This window comes from Haliotis cracherodii, unplaced genomic scaffold, assembly GCF_022045235.1.
Source record: "Haliotis cracherodii isolate W230 unplaced genomic scaffold, xgHalCrac1.p SCAF_30, whole genome shotgun sequence".
In the NCBI taxonomy this organism is placed as follows: domain Eukaryota; kingdom Metazoa; phylum Mollusca; class Gastropoda; order Lepetellida; family Haliotidae; genus Haliotis; species Haliotis cracherodii.
This window is the reverse complement of record NW_027266287.1, coordinates 2,492,501-2,509,645: the sequence shown is the minus strand read 5'-3', so window position 1 is coordinate 2,509,645 and position 17,145 is coordinate 2,492,501. Positions and strand designations below refer to the sequence as shown.

Below are 17,145 nucleotides of genomic sequence, written 5' to 3'. Positions count from 1 at the left end.
GTAGAATAGGTCTTCAGCAACCCATGCTTGCCGTAAAAGGCCATTATGCTTGTCGTAAAAGGCGACTAACGGGATCGGGTGGTCAGGCTCGCTGACTTGGTTGATGCATGTCATTGATCTCAATTCCGTGGCTCGATGCTCTGATATCAATCACTGGGTTGTCTGGTCCAGACTCGATTATTTACAGACCGCCGTCATATAGCTGGAATATTGCTGAGTGCGGCGTTAAACAACAAACCAACCTAAATACACACACAAACACAACATCCAAACACCAGAGTTAGAAATTGGCACTAGTCATTTTGACATTTTAAAGGTTTTGCTATATGCTATCATTTTAGGACTGAAAGTGTTAGTTTCTACCGCTGCAAACACTAATCAACTAATGAATTGGGTGGTCAGACTAGGTTGTCATCATACTCTGAGGGCATGGATCTTTGCTGATAATAACAATCACTAGATTGCCTGGTCCATGTTCAATTATTTACAGGCTGCCATCACAGAGCTGGACTATTGTGAGTATGATGTTTCACATTGCATTGAAATATACCATGATGAATACATGTAGTTTGTATTTATCACAAACAAAAATACTCACTCAATACTTGGTATCCTCCCTGAAGATGTTTGTGAAGCTCCCCACAAACCCTGAACATGCTGAAACAGAAAACAACTAACTTGTCTTTATCGTTTCAATGTTTCAGTGTGAATTTGTTAAAGATTGATAAACTGTCATTATTTATTGTGATCCATATCTCACTTTCAGGCGGTTCAGGTGGCAACACATGATTGGAATTGAATGCCACATTTTGTTTGACATGCACTTGGTAACTAACCCTCATCATCAAATCCCAGCGTTATGTTGAGAATAAGGACACGACCCTTAAAAGTCCTGCACCTGTAGCTCTTCTTAGGCAGCCTAATGACGTCACGGGATTCCCCGAGTCGCCATGAGCGGGCTTTACCAACTGCAAAATGGCTTGAAATAAAAGCTGCAATACTTCTTTAATATGCACTTATCCGACAAACAAACAATCTGAATAACCAATGATAGCAATACTTAACATAATTATCACGAAATCAGCATATCCCAGTATCCAGTTAATGTCAGTAGGATCCAAACGCAGAGCGCCCATCCCACGTCCACTCAGACTCGGCTGTAATGGCTGCCGTTTGTGCTGATCGATCATTCACATCGGCTCAACTTGTTATTCCAGGCGGAATTATTCTTACGGTTTACATTGATTTTAATTAGATGAAAAAAAGTAAATATTATGATTTATTTCTCCATGTCGGTAGGTAAGAAAACTATCATGGAGACAATCTTGAAGATAAAGGCATTTGATAAATACAACTGTAATAAAACAGGAAGATCGCACGCAACATTATTTTTTTTGGATGTGTAAATAATAACGGCTTTAATTAATTTAAAGAATAAAACGAACCGGAAATTACATGCCCGGTATTATTTTGCATGGGTATAAATGAAGTGTCAACACGGATCGCACATTCAGCATGTGGTCAAAATATGATGAGGAGTGCTTAATATATGAGTAACAGATACCCTGTAAGTTTTGTATTGATTTGTAACCATTTGATAATGTAATAGTGATATAAAATATTAGTTTAGATGTATAATAATACATTTATTGTAGGTACAGTTATGACCATTCCGGGATAGAAAAGTGTTTACATTTCGGTTGAAAACATTTGCATTGAGCACGAGAAACAAATTAGTTAAAATTAACACTGAGGTCTATGAAACTGTTTATGCTGTGCTATTAAATAATTCGAAATTTCTTTGTTTTTGTTTCAGGCTTGTTTGACCATTCTCGTGCAAACTTCAAAACTGTGTACCAACTGGTCCCGTACCTGGAGTGTCTATTAATAATTTGTCTGGAATTCCCCCTTTTAACGTTGTCCGAAATATTACCATTATAAGTATAAACAGGTATATATACAGTTTTTAGTCATTAGAAAATCGAAAAAGCAAAAGTGTGTATTTGGTACGTACATTTTGAATATAATACTAAGTCACTAAATTTATTATGATATGGATGTTTAGTGAACAACATCATAAATACAGGAATGTATTTAATAATGAAGTATGCAGGTTTTTAAAAAATAGATGTGTTAATTATAAATAATTGAGAAGACATGAATATGCACTTAGCAATACATTAACAATTAGATTGTCATGGCAAACAGAAAAGGAAACTTGTCCATGTTACGAACAAGTGCAGGGTAAAATTTGGTATTTCCCTCATATTCTCGCAATGCTCACGTCGAGTATCTGTACCATTTCTCCTAATACTGATTTTCATGTATGTCTCCCACTTTTGGGTGTGATCGTTCTGCCACTGCCTTTATCTGTGTGGCACAGCTACATCTATAGGGAAAAACCCACTGGACACTTCCCTCTAAAAAATAATGTCATCCAATATATGACGTCATCAAGTTGAGAGCGCATATTCGATTCACAGAAATGCTGTCATGATAAAAGAAGATGTAGATCGAGACATAATTCTGAAAAAAACTAAACACTGTGTAAACATGTACAAAATTTAAAACATGCCTGTTCACAGTATTTTGCTGACTAGATGATTACCAATATATATCTCAAGTTGTCACGGTAATATCAAATCCAGTTTAAAGTTGATCTACAGCAACCCATGCACGTCAGAGGCTACTAACGGGATTGTGTGGCTTGGCTCGTAGACATGATTGGTGCATGTCATTGTATCCCAAATGCGTAGATCGATGCTCATGATGTTAATCACAGGATTGTCTGGTCCAGACTTGAGAATTCAGAGGCCGGCGCCATATAGCTGGAATATTGTTGAGTGCTGCGTTAAACAGCAAACAAACAAATCATTTCATTTGAAGGATGCTGTGAAACACAGGCATATGAATAGTTAAGTGAATGCTAAATGCACTGTAAATTGATAGCCATTTTCTTCAAACATATGTTGAAATGTTATGCCAAACATTAGAAACATATATATGATGTATAGACATAAAGTAATAACAGTTAAATAAACCGTAGTGAATAGTAATATGGATATTCTTTTATCACTCTTGAAACCACTCTGAAACACTTCAAGTTTATTACTTTCTATTTTATGATAAATGGGAAAATTAATATGTTAAAATACACTCTTAATATTTGACCATAGGTTTTATATTCGAAACATGCACTTTGTGGTAACTGGTTTGGTGAGAGGATGCACAAATTGATGAGCCATGGTAACTTTATTTTATTAGGTTTGGAAGATAAAAAGATCCATAATGTGTGGTGAAGGTATGATTTAAAGTCCTACATTATCTGCATAATTGTCCAAACAGAGGGTTCATTTGAGGTGCATTAGGCATGAACTGCTATAAAATAAGTTGTCAAGAAAGTAAGGGGATATAACTCTAAATACTATTCTTCTGAGGCCACTGTGTAATGAAGACCAAGTCATTCATTAATAGTTGTAAGGAAATATCATATTTTGGTGTAGCAGACGCCCCTGAGCTCCATACAGTGGTGGACCATGGACTTGTTTCGGCAGAGTTTGGTGTCTTTCATTTTTCATAAAACAATGCTTTCTTATTATTCAAAGTAATTCTTATTGTGTACTGAGGTGAAAACATATTTCATGAAAATATTAATTGCATAATTTCGGTTATAAAATCTGTTTTTGTATTTTTTTAAGGTAGGTGAATAAGCAAACTGTAACAGACAGATACAAGAATTACCCCCCTTTCACTCAAGTAACAGTTAAAGGGGCACTGATCTAACGCAATTCCCCGGGACTGGTTGTTGCCTTTGTTATTGTTTTTTCCCAGTGAGTACCCGGATGTAGAGCAGAAATCTAGACTAGCTCGCGACCTCTGTTGCGCCATTCGTAAGCGCATTAGTCACTTTTATGGATACCGGTAGTAATAAGAGCGTATGGTCACATTGATCAACAAAATGAAATGCAGTTTTCGAGATAATAAGGAAATGTAGGCATCTTTGTGGGTAGCATCGGTAATGGTGACGAAGTTTTGATAAGTCACTTGCTTGGTAATTTTGCGATTTTCGTTTACACTATTTTGACTTGCAACACAAAGTAAATATTTCACCTGAGCATTGCTTTTTTTATAGTGTGTAAATTTTTTTACTGTCAAAATGTGTAACATATTTATTAAACGTCTAAATATTCAGTTATTTTACAAAGTGACTGAAAAACATTTCCATATGTATTATTATGATAACGAATTCCAAACATTTTGATGTTTAATGTCATCACCAAGAGACTGAAAATGTTACGTTGAAAAGTACATTTCTATGTTGTTTGGCTTCTAATCCTACATAATAATCTGTTGTGATGTTTGTAGGCCCTTTTGATCTCTTAATCAATCTGGACAGATTTTTTAGTCAAAATGACTGAAATATTTACACATTTCAAAAATTTTAAAAAATCCTTGAGAGAATCACATTTTACAAATTGACGGTAATCTATACACGCTTACAAAGGAAATGACCTGTGAAAACAACGCCTATCGCGCATTGAAGAATTTCCCAACCAAGACGTAGAAAAACAAGAACGAATCGGTTCAAATGAAGGAAAACAAAATGCAAATACCATAATTGCAACTTACCAAATTTATGTGTATGAATAGGCAGCTTCCTTATTCGAGGAATGTATCCGTGAATATCCACACAAAGGAATAATATCCAACTCGTCTGCAGCTATACAAAATAACTTATTCGATGTCACGTGTCTCTGTAACTATCAAATATTCTAAAAGATATATATCGTTTCGGGTGTCAAGTCTCAAGGGTCGGCTGAGAAAGGCAACGTGACAACTATTTTCATTACGTCGACGGTTCCTAAAAAATCCATTGAGTTTGATAACAATGAGCAACCAATCAACGTATTATCAGTTAACCCTTTGAACAAATTGTATGTTGTTTTAACATCGGCACTTCACGCCATGATATGAGTGTATTCCCTTTGTTTTAGTAAACCTAGACATGTAAACACTCACTTTTGACATATCCACTGTGCAAGATAACAGTGATTAATCAATCAACGTATTTTCTCTTAATCCTTTGATGACTAGGAACGATCCGTTGATTTACAAAAAAAAGTAAATCAACTGATCATTCATCTCTTGCTGGGCTGCCACGTGCATATTACACAACCTCACTTCAAACCTGGATTTAGATTGAATAATTACCCCAGACACAATAAATGCCAAATGAGAACCTTTGTCAGGTAATCTAAGTGGTGCTACCACTAATTGAACCTGTAATAAATTCATTAACTGAGCATCAAGTGAATGACGACAAATACACAAGTGTGGGGTTATACGAACAACTTAACTAAGGTAGGTAAACAAATAGAGTTCATTTGGATCCCCGCCCACGTAGGAATCTTTGGAAATGAAAAGGCAGATAAAGCAGCAAAATTATCCCTTAAACTCCCAGAAATAAGCTTAAACTTACCCAGCTCAAAATCAGAAATCAAAAGTGTCACTAAACAAAAAATTAACAAAAAATGGCAAAATATATACCAAAACTCAAATAGCCAAATCAGGAAAGTACTCAAAAAAAACCTAAATAAACCCAAAATACTACACCCATCCAAAAAAATCGACAGAATAATTACCAAACTACAAACAGGCCACACCAAACTAAATAATCACCGTAAAATAGCTAAACTACACACAACAGGAAACTGCCCACATTGCAAACAACAAGAAACACCAGAACACGTACTCATTCACTGCACACACTACCAAACACACCGAACAACACTACAGACCACCCTAAATCTTAAAACCGGACTTACACTAGAATCAATCCTAAATCCACAAAATAAATTAGAAAAATTCAAAGCCTTAGGCATATACCTAATAAAAACAGGACTAATTAGTCGCATTTAAACCCCAAATAAAATATTAAAACCAAAACTACCTTATTTGATAACCACCCAACACACACAGCTCCCTTAGTTCGTCCCCCACCCACTCTTGGCATTCTTTCCAAATCTCAAAATTTCAAAATTACTATATAAGTAACCCCTAAAGCCCCCTCCTGGGTTGCACAAACTCACTTTTCCCCTTTTTGGAAACACATTAAATGGCCTGGCCGGGCCCGTGTGCGACATACGCTTGCAGTCGGAAAGCGCACGTTAAATCTCCAATATAAGTAAGTTATACGAGAAAACGTGTATGACAACAAGGGAGTAGTAATCGTATTACACAATCCGAAATCCGAAAATGCTTTCACTGCATGGATACTTTTTTTAGTATTAAACTATAACCATCTGGGGTATTTCCAAATGACGACTTCCGATGAGCTCCGTCGTTCTTTTTGTCTGTTTGTTTAGGCTGAAGAAATTATTTAACATGCACCCTTTGTCGAATCTTTATAGATCACAGTTAACCAATCAGTGTTTATGCAAAAATGCGTAAAACAAATATTGCCTCCAGCCTCCAAGTTTATTTAGCTGTCCTTTCAGACGGTAGCCCAGTCTCTGGTCACGCTCAGTTGCGTTGCGTATCATCCGGGTACTCACGGGGGAAAAAACAATAACAAAGGCAACAACCAGTCCGGGGAATGGCGTTAGATCAGTGCCCCTTTAATTCTCAACACCTATCAAAGTCATTTATCCCGCAATGAGTGTATATTTAAATCTTTTGGGGGGGATGGAACCTTTTTTCAATGGTAGATCTAATAGTGGTCTTCTTTTTATTGATCAGAAGGCAACATTACACAATCGTTTAGGATCCCTACTCTTATGCAAGTCCAAAAAGAAATACCATGTCACAACAAACACTTGAGCATAATAATAACAAAGGGTTTCCGAAAACAACAAAACTGAAAGGCCCTTGACGTTTACAGTAGTAACATGGAGATCGGGGAAATATCTAAATCAATTTTAAGATCTCTGTATAGAAATCATGGAACATTATGTCTCGAAGCCCTGCTATGTACCTAGCATCTGCAAGCTGCTCTTCCTTCCTTCGTCTGCCAATCGAGTTTTCGAAATACTTGACGTCCTCGTTGTGGATGGCTCAGGTGGATTTCGACCGGGATTTCCGTGTTAGAGGTGATTGAGAACAATGTATCGATACATGAGGTAAGCATATCGCAATCAAGCATCACGGTGTACATCGATTACACGAGGTTTAAGTGTTTGTTTACATTTGTGTTCCAAAATGGCGCCCTCTGTCATACAGGGAGTTATGGGTAGACTTGCTTGTCCCGGAATAACACGAGATGGTCACGAATGACGTGCGGTCATTTCTGCAGCAGTTACGGAAAGAAACGAGGTTGGCCGATTCAGAGGGCTCCGTCCTTTGTGCTAAATATAGTAACATTACCCACAAGCCCGTGCGGCGCGACATGTTGGTAGGCTCGCATGACTCTCTGCTATCGGCGGCTATTATCTAATCCAAGCAAATATTGTAGAAAGCGCACTGTGAATGCTTTGAGCATCTGTTTTGGGTGACTATCAAGATATCGTACGTCATGGAGAAGTATGTGGGTTCCTTAAACAAACAAGCACATGCGAGGTATTTGGAAAAGATTGCATTTATCGGTAAACAGGACCCTTACCAGATTGATGAAAAAGAATGGAATAGAGATCACAGCTTGTTTCCCAAACTGACTTACCCGGACCTGGTAAATTATCTGATTTTCCATCCCTGACCCTTCTACACGCTGAAAGACTTTCAAAATTACAAGAGTTTAGATGCTTACGATCGTTTTATCTGTGGGTGGGTGAGGGATGTTGGTGTTTACATCTACAGTGCAAGTGAAAATCCGAGGAAGGTGATAAAAGCAAGAGTGATGCATACGCCAAAGTTATCAGATCCCAGTCTCCATCCATGGATAATTATTGATGACCAGTCTAAAATAACTTCTGCACATTGTGATTGCAAAGCTGGACTTGGAGAAAGTTGTTCTCATGTTGCTTCTGTGCTATTCTACATTGAAGCCACAGTTAGACTAAGAGAAGCCAGTACAGTGACACAAGCCCCTGCATACTGGATGTTGCCGACGTCACGCACTTCAGTCAACTATTCCCCTCTTTTTGGACTTGACTTTACATCATCTAAAACTCTGAAAAAACAACTTGATAAGACAATTAGCCAAGTTCAAACCCTGGAAAACTTAGATCTGAAAATTGCCAGCCATGAAAGGACATCTGTAAAGAAACCAACTGAAATAAATAAATCAAGAATAGACCTTTTCTTCAACGCCATCAAACCTGACATGCCTTCCTGTTTGTCTGTGAACAGAGAATATAACACAGCTTACATCCCAAAAAGCCTTCAAGCCAAATATCCATTGGTATTGACTGAACTGTTTGATGACAAGTGTGTGGTTATGGACTGTGAACATATTCTCGAGCACTGTCAGTCCTTGTTACCAAAACTTGCAGTAACAGAAGATGAAGCTTATAACTAGAGATCAAGCAGATTCTAAGCTTTGGCATCGAATGAGAACTGGTAGAATAACAGCATCAAGAGTTAAAGCGGTCTGTTCAACATCATGTGAGAATCCATCAATGAGTTTACTGAAATCGATTTGCTATCCGACGGAATGCAAGTTCTCCAGTGCAGCAACTAAATGGGGTTGCAAACATGAGGAAACAGCATGGAACAAGTATCAGCGAGAGACTGCTCCAAACCATACAAACTGGAAGTCTGAAACCTGTGGTCTTTTCCTCAAGTCAGCGTATCCGCATATGGGAGCTTCACCTGATGGTTTGGTTGAATGTGATTGCTGTGGGAGAGGATGTCTGGAGATAAAGTGTTCCTTTTGCATGCGGGATGAGAATGTTTGAGCTGGGAAAGGATCCTGTTTGGAAAACACTGCCAGTGGTTTTCAGCTGAGAAGAAAACATGATTATTTTACCAAATTCAAACACAGCTATATCTTTCAGATGCTGACTATTGTGACTTTATTATGTGGACCCGTGAAGATATGTTCGTGGAAAGGATTGAACCATGTCCTGACACTTGGAGTGACATTGTTGACAAGTCGGCTAGATTCTTTGCCACTGTGGTCATGCCAGAACTTGTTTCTAAACACTACAGTTCAAGGACAGTAATGAAGGAATTGACAGCCAGCACTTCAAAGACTGACAGACCCAATACTATGAAGGAGGTGAAATCTACTAGGAAATCAAGGAAACAAGATAAAACCCTGAAAAAAGGTGAAAAGGTTCTCCAAGCATCCAGCTCTACTGCATCAGTAAATACAGATACTGTTAGATCCTCAAGTCACCATGGCCCTGTTGAAAATCTGGACACTACTGACGAAAACCTGTATTGTATATGTGGTGGAGCAAAACATGGGCGGATGATAGCCTGTGATTCTACTGACTGCCCCAACCAACCATTCAAGTGGTTCCATTTGACTTGTATGAAGCTGAAGAAGACACCAGTGGCTGAGTGGTTTTGTCCTGACTGCCAGGAGCTAAATTTTCTGAAAACTTTGAAGAAATAAAATCATCGAGACATTTGCTTCCCTCATCCTTGGTGTTCGAACATTTGTAAATTTGTGTGAAAAAGAACTCGGGGAATTTATTTTTTATATAAAAAATTCCTCTAGATTTGTAAACAAACAACCCCCAAACACGTCTGCAGTTTTCTCAGCAAAGTTATTTGATGGGAAACCCAAGCTGCACTGATGAGCCTTGGGAAGGTGAAACGTGTTCATAAGATAGAATCACATTCTTGACCATTTTTATTGAATGTGCAGAGTAACACAAATACTTCATAACAAAATTCATTGTAGTTTATGTTGCATACTCGTATATGCAAGGGGCCGCCGTATGGTTCCTGTAGGAAGTGACAACTTGGAGACGATACGCATACCAAAGACACTATGTGCTAGGTCAGCACATAGAGGTAGTGGTCTAGGTGCCCTGGAGCACCCAGCCTAACCCTATCTAGGCTAAGGGTAAGACCTTTCTTTCTACTCCTCAATCTCTCTGGACCAAGGCTTATATAGCCAAGGTCATCTGACATTTTGTAAGTAATAAATATAAATGTAAACAGTAATTCATCATTGACATACTTGCAGATCTCGTTCAGGATGGCAGATGTCGATGTACACGAAAATGGGGATTAACAAATAGGATTCGCATCTTATAAATAACAGCAATTAAGTGTTTCAAGGCATACAGATGTCATGGCTGCAGGGTAACGAGCCTTTTGCAATTAAATGTTCTTCAGACAATGGGTGCAGTAAATCAGTTGCTATGACGATAAACTGCAGACATGTTTTTTTTATAAGTACATACCATGCACTAAATAAAACAATCTAGAAATATCATCAAACCATTTAATTCCTCTGTAAAATCTGTTTACATTGACAATCCTTAGTAAAATGGTACAACCGAGGGGCATAAATTTGTGAGAGCACAACACACAAACACAATTTTGTCTAAGATTGGACAATCATCAGTAGATTTTGTTATAAGATAGTCGATTGGACATGTTGCACCAAGAATCATAAATTTCTGTCTAACAGTTCCTATAATACGTTCCACATGAATGCGAACATTAGCTATTTTTCTCGTGGACTCCACTTCAGTCGCACTAAGCTGTTGCTTTCCTCTCATGAATGCAGGATATTTGACTTCTGCTCCAACAAGAGCCACTAAATCCTGAATTTCAAATCCTCTGTCAGCCAGTATCTCATCACCATTAATTAGGTTATCAAGGAATTTAGAGTTAGCTGTTAAGTGTTTATCACTCACTCTTCCGCCCCAGCCCTGCAGATATGAAGCTAACTGTCCCCTGAGGTGTGATCCCTATCAAGTATTTAGCTGTATTGTGGTGCTTGTAGTTTGACCATGTCTGAGCTCTTGCCGTCATCATAGGAGGCCTGTCAATGAAAATTTCAAAACAGTCAATAATGCATGTTATAACCTCGACCAAAATACTTTCTGAAAACCATTGGCATTGTTTCATGCAGTTCATCTCTATCTGGCCATCTCACTAAAAACTGGAGTGACCGGTACATCATATTCAAAGTTTCCAAAAATGTCTTTGACACTGTTGCCCTTGACACACCAAATCTGTAACTGAGATCTGTAATCGGTAGGTTAAGTCGAAGCCGCAAAAGTGTAATAATCAGTTTCTGAAAATTGTTCAGTGATGAATTCTTGTTTTCACTCATTTCAGGGGAAATGTGGTTAAACAGTGACATGAGGGTAAGAAAGCTAGGCAAACCGGTGTAATACTTCACTTTGTCATTGTCATTTTCAAAATCTTCAGGCATGTTAGCCTTCATTTTATGCACAATGTTTTTCAAACACTCATTTTGCTCCCGAAGTTTCCCATTTTCATCCTTCAATTCCAAAATTTCTATATTTGCAAATTTCAACTTCTCTGTGTCAGATATTTCTGTATTTGTATCGACACAGTCAGTCTCCGGCAGAGGTCCACACACATCTGCGCCTGTATCGATAGCAAATGATGCATTTAATTTCAAAAGGCTCATTGCAGCGTCAGTTGCTTTTATTGATTCTTTCCTCTTCTGCAATCGTTCATGCCTGACAGCTGATACCACTGGTAATTTCACAGAATCGTAGCCCAGGTTGATGCTCGGTACATAGTCTGGATTTGTTTCATCATACAAATGTGGTTTACCCGAAATAAAAAAGCAGGATGAATATATATATGCAAAAGTTAAATACTCAAAAGTTAAAAATTCAACTCTCCTGAAATATGTATATAAATTAGGATAAAGCAGGATGGATATATATATATATATATATATATATATATATATATATATATATATATATATATGCAAAAGTTAAAAAAATCAAAAGTTAAAAATTCAACTCTCCGGAAATATGTATAAATTTGGATAAAGCAGGATGGATATATATATATATATATATATATATATATATATATATATATATATATATATATATATATATATATAACATAAACATATATAATATATATATGCAAAAGTTAATAAATCAAAAGTTAAAAATTCAACTCTCCAGAAATATGTATAAATTAGTGGAATGACTGGAGGAGTGTCATCAGGTCATTGCAATATGATACATGCCATCTACCAACCTATCATCTGCATGAGTGAGAAATGCATGTGCATGGACTGTATATGTATAGATATACACCCCTCCTGCTTAGATGTATCACTGGTCAACTAAAGCCATTATTTACTTCGGCCAGTGATTACCACGACTACGATAACAGTAATACACACGTGAGGTGTTTATTTCTCTCTGACAAAATCTTACACCATTTTAAACTAAACTGTGAAATAAAAAAATCATACCCGAAAGGAAGTGGTCGGAACAAACACGGAGTTGATCACACGTTTTCATATCGGACCTGTTGATAGCCGCCAACCAAAGGCGTCTCCGCCGCTCGCTTTTCCTCTGTGTGTCCTCGCCTTGATGACAAACTACCTTTGGGATCCGAAAAAAAGTTCTTTTGGTCTCTACCAGATCGGTTATGACAATTGACAATAGCGCAAGTAGTCGGCATTTTCACGTGTTGGATGACTGAGCATTAACAATAGGACAACCCGAGCGTGTTTACAAAAATAGCCTACCGTAATGGCCGCCGGCGATGCATTGTGGGTAATCGGAAAAAGCTCGGAGCCCTCTATTGGGAGCTGCGGGGATTTCGACAGTGTGTATTAGGAAGTATATCTATGTGGTGTATGGAATATGCGTTTGCCTACCATGCCAGGCAGTGTGACAAGGGATATCCCAGCGGATTTAATATTCCTACAGCAGAAATGTTTCACAACCTCGATTGCAGGGAGCTGAAGACGTGACATATTCAGACAGAGACCATAATACATAGACTGTTATATGGTCTCTGATTCAGGTAAGGAATATGTTAATAATATTGATCACGTATTAAAGTTATTTATCTTCTGTAAGCCACTTATTCTGTTTTATATATGTTAGTAAATGTGTGATTTAATTTTTGTAGTATAAGCAATCTACCTAACTTATGTTAATCCTTGCTAATGTATATGATGTAGAAATATGTTTGCTTACTTATATTCCTTTATCTAGATACTCTAAACTCTAAAGTGACTCATTTTTTTAGTCCATACCGTACCGACTAAACTTACTTTTGCAGGTGTGAAGAATCAAGAAAAAATTAAATATCAGGAGTTTTGCAACAGTGAACATTGTGAAGTGGAAGATAAGACATTTGAAAGGTATGGATATTTTCACTTGAACTTGTTGAAGAATACCGTGATGACAACTTTATCATGTTGGGAATTTTGGCGGTGGGGTAGCCTAGTGGTTGAAGTGCTGAAGACCAAGGTTCGATTCTTGTCATGGGTACGATGTGTGAAGTCTATGTCAGGTGTCCCTTGCTGTGGTATTGCTAAAAACAGCGTAAAACCATACCGCCTCATGGTCACTTGTAAACACAAATAACTACATTAAAAACTAGCATCTACTCGCCGACTCTGATTTGGAGATGCAACTAAACTAAATATTGTTTTAAACTTATTTATTTCACAACTTGTGAACTGGATGGGTAAACAAGCAAAAACTTATTTGAATACCGCTCCAGAATTAAAATACAATATGATATGACAAAAGTACAGTCAAGGAATACAGTTATATACATGTTCTTATTATAGAAACTACGTTGTCGGCGCTGTCAGGTCGCATTTTTAGTAGTAATAGTGTACTGCAATATACGGCAAGGAATAGTATTATAAATTTAAGATGCTATGTAAAATCACAAAACTTATTGGATAGCTGAATGTAGTCTTGTACTGATTTAAGAATTTCTAAGTTTATTTTTGACGTCCTTTCAGGATTACCTAATAGAATTGAATTTAGATCATATCCCTTAACATAATAGTACATATTCTGTCTTAAATCATTGTTTTTTGGGCATATGAGAAAGAAGTGAAGTGCATCTTCAGTGTGATGGCCACAGCTACATGCAGGATTATCTTATAAATATTGCCTGCGGATGCACATTTTATAACAAGTGCTTGTTTATTTTCTATATGCTTTTATCTCATTTTTTACTTATTACAGTGGTTAAAGTGATTATAAATATAAATTGAAACTAATAATGTGCAATAAGCGGGTTATAGCTGAAACGACACCATAGGAAAACGGCACTGACTGGCGAAATACTCGCCGAAAGCGAAAACGGCGATTATTACTTGACGAAAATGATACCTTATTTTTTTTTTTACCTTGGTAAAATAAATGAAATTAAACTTTGATTGATAACTTGCAAAGACCAATAATTGTGAAATGTTAAAACAAGTTTACATTATAAATTACCCTCTACTCAATTTATTGTGATAACATGCTTTGAAGTAAAATATATGGAATTAAACACACATCGTCTCATACAAACACAAATACATGTAGTTGTTAAACGTTGAAACAAGTTTACCTTCGAAATTAGTCCCCTACTCCAATTTACTCACCGACTCTGATTGGCAGACACGGCTCACTTGTTGTGAATGTACTCAATGTCAAGCTGAAACTGTATTTAAGAATCCTAACATGGTGCTGTCAGAAATAAAATAAAATAGGCATGTGGCTAAGGCAACAAAAAATCAATTACCTAAACATCAAACGTAGTTTCAAAGGATATCAGATAATCTTCCCAAATCAAGAATCCTACATAGCAGCAACTAAAATTAAACAAATATTCCAATTCACCGTAAATAGCTCTAAACCTAACTGGCAAATATACACTAGGGGAGTTATTCGAGTGCACCCAAGGGAAACCGACGAGGACCTCGACATATACGCCAAAGAAGCTAACACTATCCAAACCCAACCACAAATAACTAGCCTCCGCAGGATTAAATCAAACAGAAACGGGAAAACCACCCCCACACCTATTGTAATAATAAACTTAAAAAAAACAGCTAAACACCCTGAAGCCCCCAAACATATCACTTTCGGCGCTAACCATAACTTAGAGGTCAAACCATACATCAAGCAAGTAAAGCAATGTTCTAATTGCCTACAATATAATCACACCGCTAACCAATGTACTTTCAAAAAAACTAAATGCAAAAGCTGTGCTCAAACGGACTGCCCAGGCATATGCACACCCTGGTGCATCCACTGCAAATCCATAAAACACTCATCACTCTCGAACCAATGCCCCCACAGACTATCACTCACCCAACAGGCCAACAGACATATAGACATAAACACGGCCAAAATCCAAACCAAAAAACCCACACCGCAAGCATACAAACCACTACTACCAACACCACCCTCAAACAACAACACTCACGCACGCAAAACAGTATACCCAGTCTCCGTATGGGACCAAAATCAGCGAGACGCATACATCGCAAATGAAACAAACACCCCACACATCCCACAAACTCACACTCTCACCCTCCCCGCCTCTCACCCTACAATTACCACATCTACACCCGCAAGCAAAACCCAACGCACAACGACCACCACACAACCAGCACCAACACAAGCCATCACAGCCACAAGGGCAACAACACTCCCAAACCTACAGGCAACCCCCGAACACCCAGTCAACAGGGAAACTACAGAAACCACTCAGACTCTCGCACCCAAACCCAGCATGCAACCCACAACCGAACAGATTGACCAAACTAAAGACAACTTAACCGAAGAGGACGAGTACACATCCTCAGAGGAAATAAACGAGCTTACCTTGTCAGCCCAAAAAACCAAAAGCAATAGAAAAAAACTCACCCAAAACGTAGCAAGCAAAAATCTAAACAACTTAGTCCTCCTACTAGCTTACGTGTTAAAGCAGTCCAATCCAGAAGCCAGCTCCAAAGCCTTCTTTGGTGTAGCACATAAACTAAAACTCGTCACCACCTCTTTCGACCGTTTCAGCAGCAACCTTAATAACCCACTAAAGTAAGTACCTAAACCATGCCTAAACCAAACATAAATCCACCCAGTTTCCCAATGGAAGGCCTAAACATTTTTCAATGGAATGCCAATGGCCTCGCCGGCCATGGTTCTGAACTCAAAGCTAAATTCAAAATAGATAAAGGTCCCCATGTAGCTTGTATTCAAGAAACCAAATTTTCACATAAAACTAAATTCAACCTACCAAATTATAACGCAGTGAGAACCGACAGGTCCAAAACCATGCCAGGCAGAACAGGAGGAGGTCTAATCATCTACGTTAGAGAGGATATTAACTACGAGGAAGTTAAAGTAAACACTCCTAATCTAGAAGCTAATGGAATCCAAGTCACCATCAATAACCAAAAAATAAAAATCATTAACATCTATCAATCAACACTAAAACCAATTAAAGATACAGACCTGGATGTCCTTTACCAATTAGGAAATAAATCAACCATCTTCCTAGGAGACTTCAATGCACATCATCCTACCTGGGGCATTGCAGATAAACTAGACAACCATGGACAACTAATATCAGAGTGGATCGAAAAAAATGACCTAATACTATTAAACAATAACCAACCAACTAGATACGACAAAACCCACCACACCATGTCGGCTATCGACTTAACAATATGTACGCCAGACTTAGCACAAAGTCTGATGTGGGACGTCCACCCAGTACCTCTAGGCAGCGACCACTTTCCCATAAATATAACCCTAGGAAATATAAAAATACCAAATCAAACCCCTAAACAGGAACCTAAATTTCAGTACAAAAACGCCAACTGGGACCAATTCCAAGAATTATGCAACGAAGCTAATCTAAACGATTTAGAAACAACAGACCCCGAAACATTCTGTCAAAACCTAACTAACTTCATAATCAACGCAGCCAAATCCGCAATCCCCTTCAAATCATCCAACCCAGGAAAACCCACTGTCCCTTGGCTGAATGAGGAAATAGAGCTAACTAGACTAAAACGCAAATCAGCTTTCAACAGAGCTAAACGAGACCCCTCTCATCTCAAAACAGCTCATGAACTTAACCACCAAGTGCAAAACCTAGTTAAAACTGCTAAAACCAAAAACTGGAAAAAATTCTGTGAGGAGCTAAATCACCACACCGACGCTAGGAAGGTGTGGCGCAAAATTCACGCCATCCGAGGCATCAAACGGCACAAAAAAAGCCCCAATATAAACAACTCAACTAACCCCACCCAAAAGGCCAACAACCTAG

At 37.9% G+C, this 17,145-nt stretch overlaps 1 pseudogene; it reads right to left on the bottom strand.

The window, feature by feature from the left end:
* Positions 1–10,819: 10,819 nt before the first annotated feature.
* Positions 10,820–12,528, bottom strand: LOC139476961 (uncharacterized; annotated as a pseudogene).
* Between the last annotated feature and the right edge of the window lie 4,617 nt (positions 12,529–17,145).